The sequence below is a fragment of the Trichechus manatus genome, unplaced genomic scaffold (assembly GCF_000243295.1).
Source record: "Trichechus manatus latirostris isolate Lorelei unplaced genomic scaffold, TriManLat1.0 scaffold00129, whole genome shotgun sequence".
Classification (NCBI taxonomy): domain Eukaryota; kingdom Metazoa; phylum Chordata; class Mammalia; order Sirenia; family Trichechidae; genus Trichechus; species Trichechus manatus.
The window spans coordinates 6,292,385-6,305,552 of NW_004444065.1; positions in this window are offsets into that span (position 1 = coordinate 6,292,385).

Sequence of the window (13,168 nt, forward strand, 5' to 3'; positions counted from 1 at the left end):
GGTGTGTAAATGTTTATTATGGTTATATCTTCAAGATTGATTCTCCCCTTAATCATTATATAGTGTCCTTCTTTGACTTTTATAGTGGATTTTGTTTTAAAGTCTATTTTATCTGAGATTAGTATTGCCCCTCCTGCTCTTTTTTGGTAGCTGTTTGCTTGATATATTTTTTCCAACCTTTGATTTTTAATAAATTCACATTTTTGTTTCTAAGGTGTGTCTCTTATAGACAGCATATTGATAGATTCTGTTTTTTAATCCATTCTGTCACTCTCCGTCTTTTTATGGGTGCATTGAGTTCATTTACATTCAGTGTAATTATTGATAGATGTGAGTTTATTGCTGTCATTTTGTAGTTTTCTTTTTTTTGGTGCTGACGTTTTCTCTGTTCTTCTTACTCTTCTGTGCTGAATTCCTTTTGTTTTTGAATTTTTTTTATTTCTTCCATTTTTATAGGTTTCATTTTTACTGAGACTTTATGATTTTTCCTCTTTGTTTTTATGAGTATGTTTGTTAACTTTCTTTGTGGAGAGATGAGAGATTATGAAATGGAGAAAAACAAAAGAGGAGGAAGAAGAAAAAAGAAAAGAAAAGAATGAATAAATAAAAATTAGAAAGAAAAAAGAACAGCAAAGCTCCCAGGGATCCCACTGGTGCGGCTATGAGGTCTAGGGAAGTTGTTCCCAGGTTTTGAAGTACAGCCTGGCTAGAAGGCATAGAGGTGTCATTCAGTCCCAAGTATTTAGAGGACAGGAAGAGAAGGAATAGAGAGAGAGATGAGACAGTGAGTAATGAAGAAAGACAAAAAGGGAAAGAGAGAAAAGAAAACAAAACAAATTGTAAGAAAAGAACAAGAAAAAAAAACTCAAAAAAATAAAAAAATTATGCGAAAAGAAATGCCCTCAGGGATACCTCTGTGAGTCTGCACAAGCTGACGGAGTAGGTCCCAAGCCACGCAGTACTGCCCGGCTAGAATGGGCTTCCAATTCAAGAAAAGAAAAAGAAAACAAACAAACAATTCAAAACAAACAAACAAAAAAAATCCCCGGGATCCCACCAGTGTGTCAGCATGGAGCAGGAAGCAGTTTCACATTCAAGCAGAGTTTTACAGCCTTCCAAGAAGCAAAAATGGCTCACAGAGCCAGGTATTTGAGTGAAAGGTGGGGGATATGTTGAGAGGTAAGGAAGAAATCAAAAGAAGAGGAAAAAAGCAACACTAGCAGCCAACAAGTGGCACTCAGGGAGTCAGCCATTGCAGGTGGATGGAATCCAAGCATCTGGTGCTTCCTGGCCAAAAGACTGTGGCTGTGGGAAGCAGAGGAGGCCGAGTGGGTGTAAAGAAGGGTGGGGGGTGGGAAAGCATGTATGCTGGTTACCAGTTTTTCTGTCTCCTGCTGGAAGCTCTGTGAAGCTGCTTTCTCGTACCCCCTGTTCACTGATCTCTGATAGGAATCCAAGATGGTGGATCCATGCTGCGTTAGCTGATAGGGAACCTCTGCATGTATGTCTCTTCTCTTTTTGTTCTCTGTCAGTTTCTTATTCCATATAGTGCTTGTCTGGGTTCTTTATCTCTTCATTTGATGCTTAGGGTTTCAGGATTGCTGTTTTCTCTGTTTGGCTTAGTTTTTTTGGATCTTTGCTGTGGAGGGATGCGTGGAGCTTCTGCCTAGAGCGCCATGTTGCCAGAAGTCCTCCTTCCATTTGCTTTTGATGCTTCCTGTTTCTTTCAATGTTTTCCCTGTAAAATTCTTCAATGTTGCAACTTGAAACTTGAAAATTTTCTTCAGTTCCTTCAGCTTGAGAAATGCTGAGCATGCTCTTCCCTTTGGGTTTTTGAACTCCATGTCTATTCATTTCGTTATTATAGTTTTCTTGTCCTGCTACCCTTTGAAATCTTCTGTTGAGCTCCTTTGCTTCATCATTTCTTCTTTTTGCTTTAACTACTCTAGGTTCAATAGTAAGTTTCAGTGTCTCTTCTGACATCCATTTTGGTCTTTTCTTTCTTTCCTGTCTTTTGCTTTCTTCATGTATGATGCCCTTGATATCATTCTACAACTTGTCTGGTCTTCAGTCATTAGTGTTCAATGTGTCAAATCTATTTTTGAGATGGTCTCTAAATTCAGGTGGGATATACTCAAGGTCATATTTTGGCTCTTGTGGACTTGCTTTAGTTGTCTTCGGCTTCAACTTGAACTTGTATATGATTAATGCCAGTTCAGTAGTCAGCCCTTGGCCTTGTTCTGACTGATGATATTGAGCTTCTCCATTTTCTCTTCCCATAGGTGTAGGTGATTAGATTTCTGTGTATTCCATCTAATGAGGTCCACGTGTATAGTAGTTGTTTATGTTGTTGAAAAAAATTTTTCAATGAACGTTGGTCTTGCAAAATTCTATCCTGTGATCTCTGGCATTGTCTCTATCACCAAGGCCATATTTTCCAACTACCAATCCTTTGTTTCCAACTTTTGCATTGCATCACCAATAATTACCAATGCATCTTGATTGTACATTTGCTGAATTTCAGAATGCAGAGGTTGGTAATAATCTTCAATTTCCTCATCTTTGTCATTAATAGTTGGTCCATAAATTTGAATAATTGTTGTATTAACTGATTTTCTTTGTAGGCATTTGGATACTATCCTGTCACTGACTGCCTTGTACTTTAGGACTGACCTTGAAATGTTCTTTTTGAAGATGATAGTGACACTATTCCTCTTCAATTTGTCTGTCCCCATGCATCTGTCAGTTTTTTGTACTGTGGTAGCTTGCATGTTGCTGTGATGCTGGAAGCTGTGCCACTGGTATTTCAAATACTAGCAGGGTTACCCATGGTTGACAGGTTTCAGGGGAGCTTCCAGACTAAGACAGACAAGGAGGAAGGACCTGGCAGTCTACTTCTGAAAAACTGGCCAATGAAAATCTTATGAATAGCAGTGGAACATTGTCTGGTATAGTGCCGGAAGATGAGCCGCTCAGGTTGGAAGTCACTAAAAATAAAACTGTGGAAGAGCTGCCTCCTTAAAGTGGAGTTGACCTTAATGATGAGTACTGAGCAAAGCTTTTGAGATTTTCATTTGTTGATGTAGCAGAACACAAAATGAGAAGAAACAGCTGAAAACATCCATTAATAATCAGAATGTACAAAGCATGAATCCACTAAAATTTGAAATTATCAAAAATGAAATAGACTTCATACAGATCAATATCCTAGGCATTAGTGAGCTGAAATTGGTAATAGCCATTTTGAGTTTGACAATCATATGGTCTACTATGCCAGGAATGACAAATTAAAGAGGAATGGAATCACAGTCATCATCAAAAAACAAACAAACAAAAAACATTTCAAGATGTAGAAAACCCTACTGTGTGGAAATACTTAATCAGATAATACTCTAGAGTAGAAAATTCAGACTTGCTACGTATTTTTTCTAGTAAAAGTAATAATATAATGAATATCCTAAAACAAATATTTCTATGAGTTTTCTCTGATTATTTTCCTTAGAATAAATATATTCATATGCTACAGCTAGGCCAAAATTATAACATAATTTTTTAACCAAATATTCTTCCATAAAGTTTGCACCAATCTATCCTTACACTTGGAGACCCCTGTGTGATGCAAATGGTTATGCATTTAACTACTAACACAAAGGTTGGCAATTAGAACCCTCCCAGAGGCACCCTGAAAGAAAGCCCTGGTGATCTGCTTCTTAAAGTCACAACCATTGAAAACTCTAACGAGCACACTTTTACTCCGCAACACGTGGAGTTGCCATCAGCTGGAACCAACTTGACCACAAATGGTGTTTTTATACTTACACTTAAAGTGTCATTCTTTTTTTTTTCTTTTCTTAATTGGTTGGTGAATTTTGATAAGTTGAATATGATTTTATGTGTTTATTGTGATTGGTATTTCTTTTTAGTGGATTGATTGTGTAATATTTTGTGGCTCTTCATAGGTTTATTTTAACTGTGAAATTCATGTTTAACTTCTATAAGTAAAAATTCATTTAGATCTTTTTTTTTCATTTATTTTTTCGTTGGTACTGGTTAGAATATACGCAGCAAAACGTACACCAATTTAATAGTTTTTACCATCTATAATTCAGTGACATTGATTATGTTCTTCAAGATGTGCAACTATTCTTACTCTCCTTTTCTGAGTTGTTCCTCTCCCATTAACGTAAACTCACTGCCCCTGAGTTTCATGTCTAATCTTTCAAGTTGCTGTTGTCAACTTAATCCCATGTAGATAGTTCTTAAAAGAGCATAACTCTCGAGGCAGACTTTTTTTTTTTAATACTAATTAAGCTGTTGTTTGGTTTTAGGAAGAGTTCAGGAGATATCTTTTTGGTTTAGGTTTGGAGATTATCTCAGAGCAATAGTTTCAGGGATTCATCCAACCTCTAAGTCTCCAGAAATTTTGGCATCCATGAGAATTTAAAATTTCTTTCTGCATTTTCCTCCTTTTGATCAACATTCTTCTATAGAAACTTTCATCAAAATATTCAGTATTGGCAGTTGGTCACCATCCAGTTCTTCTGGTCTCATAGCAAAGGAGGCAGGCAGCTCATGTTCATGGAGGCAATTAGCCACACATACCATTTCCTCCTCTTATTCCTGACTTTCCCTCTTCCTCTGTTGTTCCAGGTGAATAGAGACCAATTATTTTTGCCTTGGATGGCCACTTGCAAGCATTTAAGACCCCAGGAACTACACAATGAACTAGGACGTAGAACAGAAGCACTAGACATGTTAATAGGCCAATTAACTGGAGTGTCCCATGAAACCATAACCCTCACGCTCTAAACTAAGAAACCAAATCTGATAAGCAGCCTTAGCAACAACTTTTTTTTTGTTGTTGTTATTGTAAATATTTTGGAGCTCTGGTGGTGCAGTGGTTAAGAACTTGATTGCTAACCAAAAGGTCAGCAGTTTGAATCCACCAGTCGTTCCTTGGAAACCCTATGGGGAAGTTCTGCTCTGTCCTATAGGGTTGTTATGAGTCAGAATCAACTCAATGGCAATGAGTTTTCTTTTTTTTTTTTTTTTGTTCTTGTTTTTTTTCTTTTTTTGGTAAATATGTCTATCATATACTTTTTGCCATGTCAACTTTTTACAGATGTACAATTTATTGACGGCAGTCACAATAATCCACTGTACAACCCTATCCCTAATTGATGCTACTTTTTCCATCATTTAGATCTTAACCATTGTACTATTTGTTAACTATATGCCACTGACCATCATTTTGGAGATTTCTCATAAATTTTCAGAATAGAGAAACAGTACATTAATTTTCCATTGTACATATTTAATCATCATTAGCACATAGAATTATCTTAATATCTATGCTAAAACTTTTAATGTAATGATTAAACTTGGTTAAGCATATATTTTTTAATATTAAGTTAAAAGCCCTGACGGCACAGTGGTTAAGGGCTCGGCTGCTAACCAAAAGGTCAGCAGTTTGAATCCACCAGCCACTCTCTGGAAACCCTACAGAGCAGTTCTACTCTGTCCTGTAGAGTCACTATGAGTCAGAATCGACTTGTCAGCAATGGGTTTGGTTTGTTTTTCTGTAAGCATTTATTTTTTAATATAAAGTTTTTTATATCTTAGAAGAATGGAAAGTAGGCAAAATTTTACAGAAATTCAGATTCAGTAAACACAAAGTTTGTGTGTGTGTGTGTTTGTGAGGGTAATGTTTGTTTTTTGACATCTTCATTAAGGACTGGAATGAAACTCCTAGAAACAAGAAATAGTTTGTTTCTGAAATGGATGCCCTTATGTTTCTGCCAAGGCAGGGGGATTTTGTAATTTTTTATGTTTGTTGTATTTTAAAGGAAATATATTTATTCAGACTTTTTTTCATTTTCTGAGTTTCAAACCAGACTTTTCTAGAGACAAAGATTTTGCCTTGTGATTAGATCATCAAAAGAGGGATGTCTGCATTTTTAAAAAGGCTTTAAAGCTTTTGGATGTTATTGTTGTTAGGTGCCATGGAGTCAGTTCTGACTCACAGAGACACTATGCAACACAGAACGAAATACTATGTGGTCCTGTGCCATGCTCACAGTCGTTGTTAACCTTGAGCCCTTTGCTGCAGCCAATGTGTCTATTCATCTCATTGAGGGTCTTCCTCTTTTTCGCTGACCCTCTATTTTACCAAGCATGATGTCCTTCTCCATGAACTGATCCCTCCTGATAACATGTCGAAAGTAAGACATAGTCTCACCATCCTTGCTTCTAAGGAGCATTCTGGTTGTACTTCTTCGAAGACAGATTTGTTCGTTCTTTTGGCAGTCGATGGTGTATTCAATATTCTTCGCCAATGCCCCAATTCAAAAGTGTCAATTCTCTTTTGGTCTTATTTATTATCCAGCTTTCGCATGCACATGATGCAACTGAAAATACCATGGCTTGGATCAGACCCACCTTGGTCTTCAAGGTGGCATCTTGGCTTTTCAACAGTTTAAAGAGGTCTTTTGCAGCAGATTTGCCCATTGCAATATGTTTCTTGATTTTTTGACTGCTGCTTCCATGGGTGTTGATTGTGGATTGACAACTTCAATCTTTTCTCCATTTATCATGATATTGCTTATTGGTCCAGTTGTGAGGAGTTTTCTTTTCTTCATGTTGAAGTGTAATCCAGGCTGTGGTCTTTGATCTTCATCAGTAAGTGTTTCAAGTCTTCTTCACTTTCAGCAAGCAACGTTGTATCATCTGCATAATACAGGTTGTAAATGAGTCTTTCTCCAATCCTGATGCCCTGTTCTTCTTCGTATAATCCACATTTTCAAATTATTTGCTCAGCATACAGATTGAATAGGTATGGTGAAAGATACAACCCTGACGCACACTTTTCCTGACTTTAATACACGAAATATTCTTTTGTTCCGTCCAAACAACTGACTCTTGATCTATGTACAGGTTCCTCATCAGTACAATTAAGTGTTTTGGAATTCCCATTCTTCACAATGTTATCCAAAATTTGTTACGATCCACACAGTCAAATGCCTTTGCATAGTCAATAAAAGACAGGTATACATCTTTCTGGTATTCTCTGCTTTCAGCCAGGATCCATCTGACATGAGCAAGATATCCTTGGTTCCATGTCCTCTTCTGAATCCAGTCTGAATTTCTGGCAGTTCCCTGTTGACATATGCTGCAGCCGCTTTTGAATGATCTTCAGCAAAATTTTACTTGCGTATGATATGAATGACATTGTTTGATAATTTTAGGATTCGATTGGATTGCTTTTCTTGGGAATAGGCATAAATATGGATCTCTTCCAATTGGTAGGTCAGGTAGCTGTCTTCCAAATTTTTTGTCATAGACAAGTGAGCAGTTCCAGGGCTGAATCCCTCTGTTTAAACATCTCAGTTGATATTCTGCAGTCTGAAATTAATCAAACATGCAATCAGGATGCATTTGATAATTACTGGTTATTGGAATGGGAAAGCTGGAAACAAAAAAGAAGGATCAGTAGTTAGAAAATATGGCCTTGTGATGGAAATGATGCTGGAGACTGCATGACAGACTTTTGAAAGACCAACAACTTCATCATTGAAAATATCTTTTTTCAACAACATAAACGGTGACTATACACATGGACTTTGCCAGATGGAATACATAGGAATCAAATCGACTACATCTGTGGAAAGAGAAGATGGAAAACTCAATATCATTGGTCAGAACAAGGCCAGAAGCTAACTGTGTAACAGACCATTAATTGCTCCTATTAAAGTTCAAGTTAAAATTGATGAAAATTAGAAGTCCATGAAAGCCAAAGTACAACCTTGAGTATATCCCACCTGAATTTAGAGACCATCTCAAGAATAGATTTGATGCGTTGAACATTGATGATTGAAGACCAGACGAGTTGTGGAATGACATCAGACACATCATACATGAAGAAAACAAGAGGTCATTAAAAATATAGGAAAGAAAGAAAAGACATAATGGATGTCAGAAAAGACTCTGAAACATGCTCTTGAATGTAGAGTAGCTAATGTGAATGGAAGAAATGATAAAGTAAAAGAGTTGATTAGAAGACTTCAAAAGGCGACTCCAGAAGAAAAAGTAAAGTACTGTAACAAAATGTGCACACACCTGGAGTTAGAAAACCAAAAGAGAAGAACACACTCCTCATTTCTCAAGCTGAAAGAACTGAAGAAAAAATTCAAGCCTCGAGTTGCAGTAGTGAAGGATTGTATGGGGAAAATATTAAATGATACAGGAAGCATCAAAAGAAGATGGAAAAAACACACAGAGTCATTATACCAAAAAGAATTGGTCGACGTTCAACCATTTCAAGAGGCAGCATATGATCAAGAAGCAGTGGTACTGAAGGAAGAAGTCCAAGCTGCACTGATGGCCTTGGGAAAAAACAAGGCTCCAGGAATTGACAGAATATCAATTGAGATGTTTCAACAAACGGATGCAGCGCTGGAAGTGCTCACTCGTCTATGCCAAGAAAGCTTTCGGGTATCAGCCATTTAATCTAAAATTAATTTAGCATTGACAATCCTTTACAGTATTATTTCTGAAAAGACTTCTTATAACAGTTGTAATTTTAAAAAGAAAGAGAAGGAGAGTTCTTGATTTCAAAAGGGTCCCCTAAGGATTTTGTAGGCTTATGTAAAGAGGTCAGTTATTTCATATCAAACCAGCTGAAATTCCCTAGGCATAGCACTTATACTTTTTATATGGATTGTATGCTATACAACTTACACAAAAATTATACTAAAACATAAGGAATAGTATGCAATATTTCGATATGGCAGGTCTCTGGAAATCAAGATGAAGAGGATACTTTCAATAAATATAACTATTTTTGATTGACCACTCTTTCATAGTGGGCATATTCTGGAATTTGAGGATATATAATTTTCCCTTCATGAAACTCCCTGTTGGACAGATAACACATTTAATGCAAGTTCACTTTTTCAATAAATGAATTAAGATAGACTTTTCTTCGCTGCTTAGTCACTTCCTTCAAGATGCTTTGCCCCTTTCTCCAATCTTAGGATCTGTGCCCCTCTATGTCTTATATATTAGAGTGTATGTATGTACATATATGCATATGTATGTATATTCACACATACATAGATATATTCTCTCTCCGTACATATGATTTATGTATATTTATGTTTACGGTTTTACATATTATAGTGTATATATGTGTACACATATATGTATACACAGACATATATATTCTCTCTTCATATCTATGTGAAGTATCTGCATCTGTGTATCTATTTATCTACCATCTATCTATCTGTCTGTCTGTCTATGTCTGCCTATCTGTCTCTCTCTCTATTTAGCAACAATTGTGAGCATGGCACAGAACCAGGCAGTGTTTTGTTCTGTTGTACATACATTCGCTATGAGTCTGAACTGACTCAACAGCATCCAACAACCTACTAATCTGTCTAGCTACCTATCATCTATGTATCTATCTATCCGTCTTCCTAAATATATTAGCTTTCTAGCTATAACCTCAAAATATCCATTGATAACCCAGTACTTTGTCCAAGAAGAGACTTAAGGAACATCTTCAGTATGACTGGGTTTGCTGAGAACTAAGCATTTTGTTAAACGAATGAAGAAAATGCTTTCTTTGTATTTACTGAACATGACTGAGTGTTCAGTATTATCTAAAACAGTATAGCAGGCAAGATAAAAATCAGTATAATAAATGTTGATAACCAGAAACAATCCATAGCCTACAAAACTCAAAAGCTATATGAATACTTAGCAAGAAAATGTCTTCTGATGGATTGCACAAGAAGAGTAAACTATCAAAAGCAACACTGTTGATCATAAAGGCATCATATAAATTATGTGTTTTTGTCAATGAGATATGAAAAGTTGTCTCAAAGTCTCAGACATCCTTTGTTTGTGTTCACACATATACTTTTATTTGTAATGTAATAATTGCCAAAGTATGGACACCAGTGTAAGATGGAAAAAGTCATGTTGTAACTATGCTTCATATATTTACTGGGAATGTGGTTTCTCCTCTTTAATAAAGAATCCTTTAGTTCTGACAGAAGGTCTAATTGGCAAACATTACAGTTTTAATAACCTGGATAAAAGACAAACTTAAACTAATGTATAAATATATTTTTGACTCTTAAGTAGGAAATGGGCAATGGTATAGTCAATAAACAATTTCTGTCTTGTAAAAAATAAAACAAACATCATGAGCATTTTAAGAGACAGACAAGTAGGACAGAAATGAAGTCCTAGTTTTGAGAGTTAACCTGAGGAAACTAAAATTTTGACGCCTGAAGTGACACAAAAGGAGACATCATCATACAAATACCTCTCAGAAACCTCAAAGCAGCTTTGTCAAAACAAGAATTATCTAGCAGAGTCCTAATTTTAAGAAACTTTACAAAGAGTGCTCTACTTACAATTGGGAGATAACAAATTCTTTATTACATTTTATAGTGTCAGGAATTAATTTAATTAAGATAATAATTAATAACTTGGTTGAACCTGAATTTTTTTAAATATTATTTTAAATTATAACTTTAGCCTCCTTTTTTGGACCTTTGTGGGCTAATTAAGAGCAAATTTTTCTATATGTCTATTTATCCAAAGTATAGTTTATCTGTCTTATATTTTTAATGAGTTTTTTTTTTAAAGGAAAAACTGTAATCATTCTTATTATGTGCTACTGTTGCTTTTTAAAAATCATTCAGACCTTTTCCCAGGAAATCCCAAATTGCCACAGTCATTTGATAAATATGTAAATTCAAGTATATTGAATTAGGAAATGAATCCAATGAATAAAATCCTTTCACATTATCAGAATTATCAGGTTCCTTGATCCTATCCGTAGGCTCTAGTCTTCCTGCCTCCAAGAAAACTAGACCAATCCCTGCTGTACTATAACTTCACTTGTTTTCCTGGGGTTCCGTAGTATACCAGTCAGTGGACTAGTCAGTGTTATGCAAAAGACTTCTCTGCCATAATGGAAATATTCTATATCTGTACTCTCCAATATGGTAGTCACTAGCCACATGGGGCTATGGAGCACTTGGAATGTAATTAGCGGCACTAATGAACTAAACTGAAGATTTTATTTAATTCTATTTAATCTAAATTTAAATAGCTCTCTTAGCCCTGATCCACCTGAAAAGCAGATCCTGAGACAATGGCTTGCATACAACTAATTTATCTGGGAATGTGCTCCCAAGGAACAAAACAGGGAATGTGAAATAGGGAAGATGGAGAAGTTAATTTAAGAATGCAATATTAAACTAATGCTCAGTTTTCCAGAACTTCTGAGGAGCTTTATGAAATTCGCTTGAAAACTATCTACCCAGAATATTAAAGAAAGAAGTGTTATCCCTGGGATCACATCCGCCGTTGACCCAGAGTCTCACAGGCATGAATATCTTCACAAATCGGGTTACGCACGCATGAGATTTCAAGCAAGTTCTCAGGATATAATTGGCAGGAGGGTTAGAGAAAAATCCATAGTAAACAAGAAAGTAAGGGATGTGTGGATATAAGACAAGCAGTTGTTTTAAATTGGTGGAAGCCTGCATAGATGTGCTTGCCACAGCACTGAAATAATAGGAGTTAGTGAACTGGCTGACAGGTTTGCATGGCAATAAGGATTAACTTTATAAGTAAGGAAATAAAATACTCACGGTCTCTGACCTTGTAGAGCTTATAATCAACTGGAGTAGATAAGACAATAAAAGTAAACAAACAAATTAAAATATAATAAGAAATCGTGGTGAGTACTGTTGAGGGAATAAGCAGAGTGTATAGAGAGAGCACAGTAAGAAGAGAGTTAATTTTATAAAGTGATCAGTGACAGCCTCTCGAAAGAAGAAACTTTTAAAGCTAAAACATGAAGGATGAGGCAAAAGCCAAGGAAAAGAACTGTACAATTGATCAAATACACATAGATATATGAAGAGAACCATGATTTTAAAATGCCTCCTTCAGCGTTTTCTTAAAAAAAAGAAAGAAGTTTCCAGCCCACTGGGCAAACAAATGCTAAGTCATTACGGCCATCCTATCCATTTGACTAATAATGTTGCCACAGAAAATGACCCTTGGTAGATTTACACTATTGGTAAGTTTATGTCAATATTATGCTTTTCAATGGTAAACAATAACTGGGAAGTTACATTTTAAAAATGAAAATATATAATAAACCCATTACTGAAAAATACAAATAGTTGAAACCATAAATTTTGCTTTCAAAACTATTGCCAGATAACATCTTTCAAACGGTAAGTTGCTCACATGAAAGCAGGAAGGGAAGTAAGGCGTTTTAAAGAAAGACATTCAACAAATTTAACCTGGATAGAAGATATACATGCAACTCGAGTGAGAGGGGTGTCTCGTTTGATCATTGATGCATCAAAATTTGACAGATTTCAAATAGAATCTGATAGCACTGGAATAACATTACTGAATTTGTGTGGCTAAATTAATTTGATTCTCTTTGAGAATGCAGATGACCTTTATTTTCTAATATCAGAGTATGGAAGATTTAATGCATTCACTTGGGATAATTAAATTTAAGGTAGGAAAAAAATGCATGAGCAGATTAAGCAGATTACAGACAACTTGCCAAGCAACAAATCATACTTTAACTTTTCAAGGTATGTTTTATCTGCCATCCCACCCCTACCCATGAAATGTTTTGTTAAAGGAAGAATTGCCTTTGAATGTACATACAATTAACAAATTAGCAAATATAATTTTGAGGCAAATGTATGCTTGCTTTTAATTTGCATTTTCATTTTTATCCTGAAAAACCAAAAAACAAAACCCATTTTATCCTGAAGTGGTCACTTGTAGACAAACACCATCACCATGTAAAAAATCTGTATATTTATTTATATAATCCACATATCTCCATGAGGTAGGCACAATTCTTATCCTGGTTTTACTGAAGAGGAAACTTAAGTAACTTCTCTATATCATTCACCTCCTGGAACTAGAACAGTGTCTGACACAAAAAAGAGTTGTTGACAAGAAAATGTTGACTAATCAACTCGCTTTTACATGTCTCACTGTCACATCTCTAAAGAGAAACTCTTGATTTTAGCTCCCACACCGCACATACAAAAAGTCTTATTTCTTTCTGTTCTTCTTCAGGAAAAGACGTTGGAAAAGATCAATATCA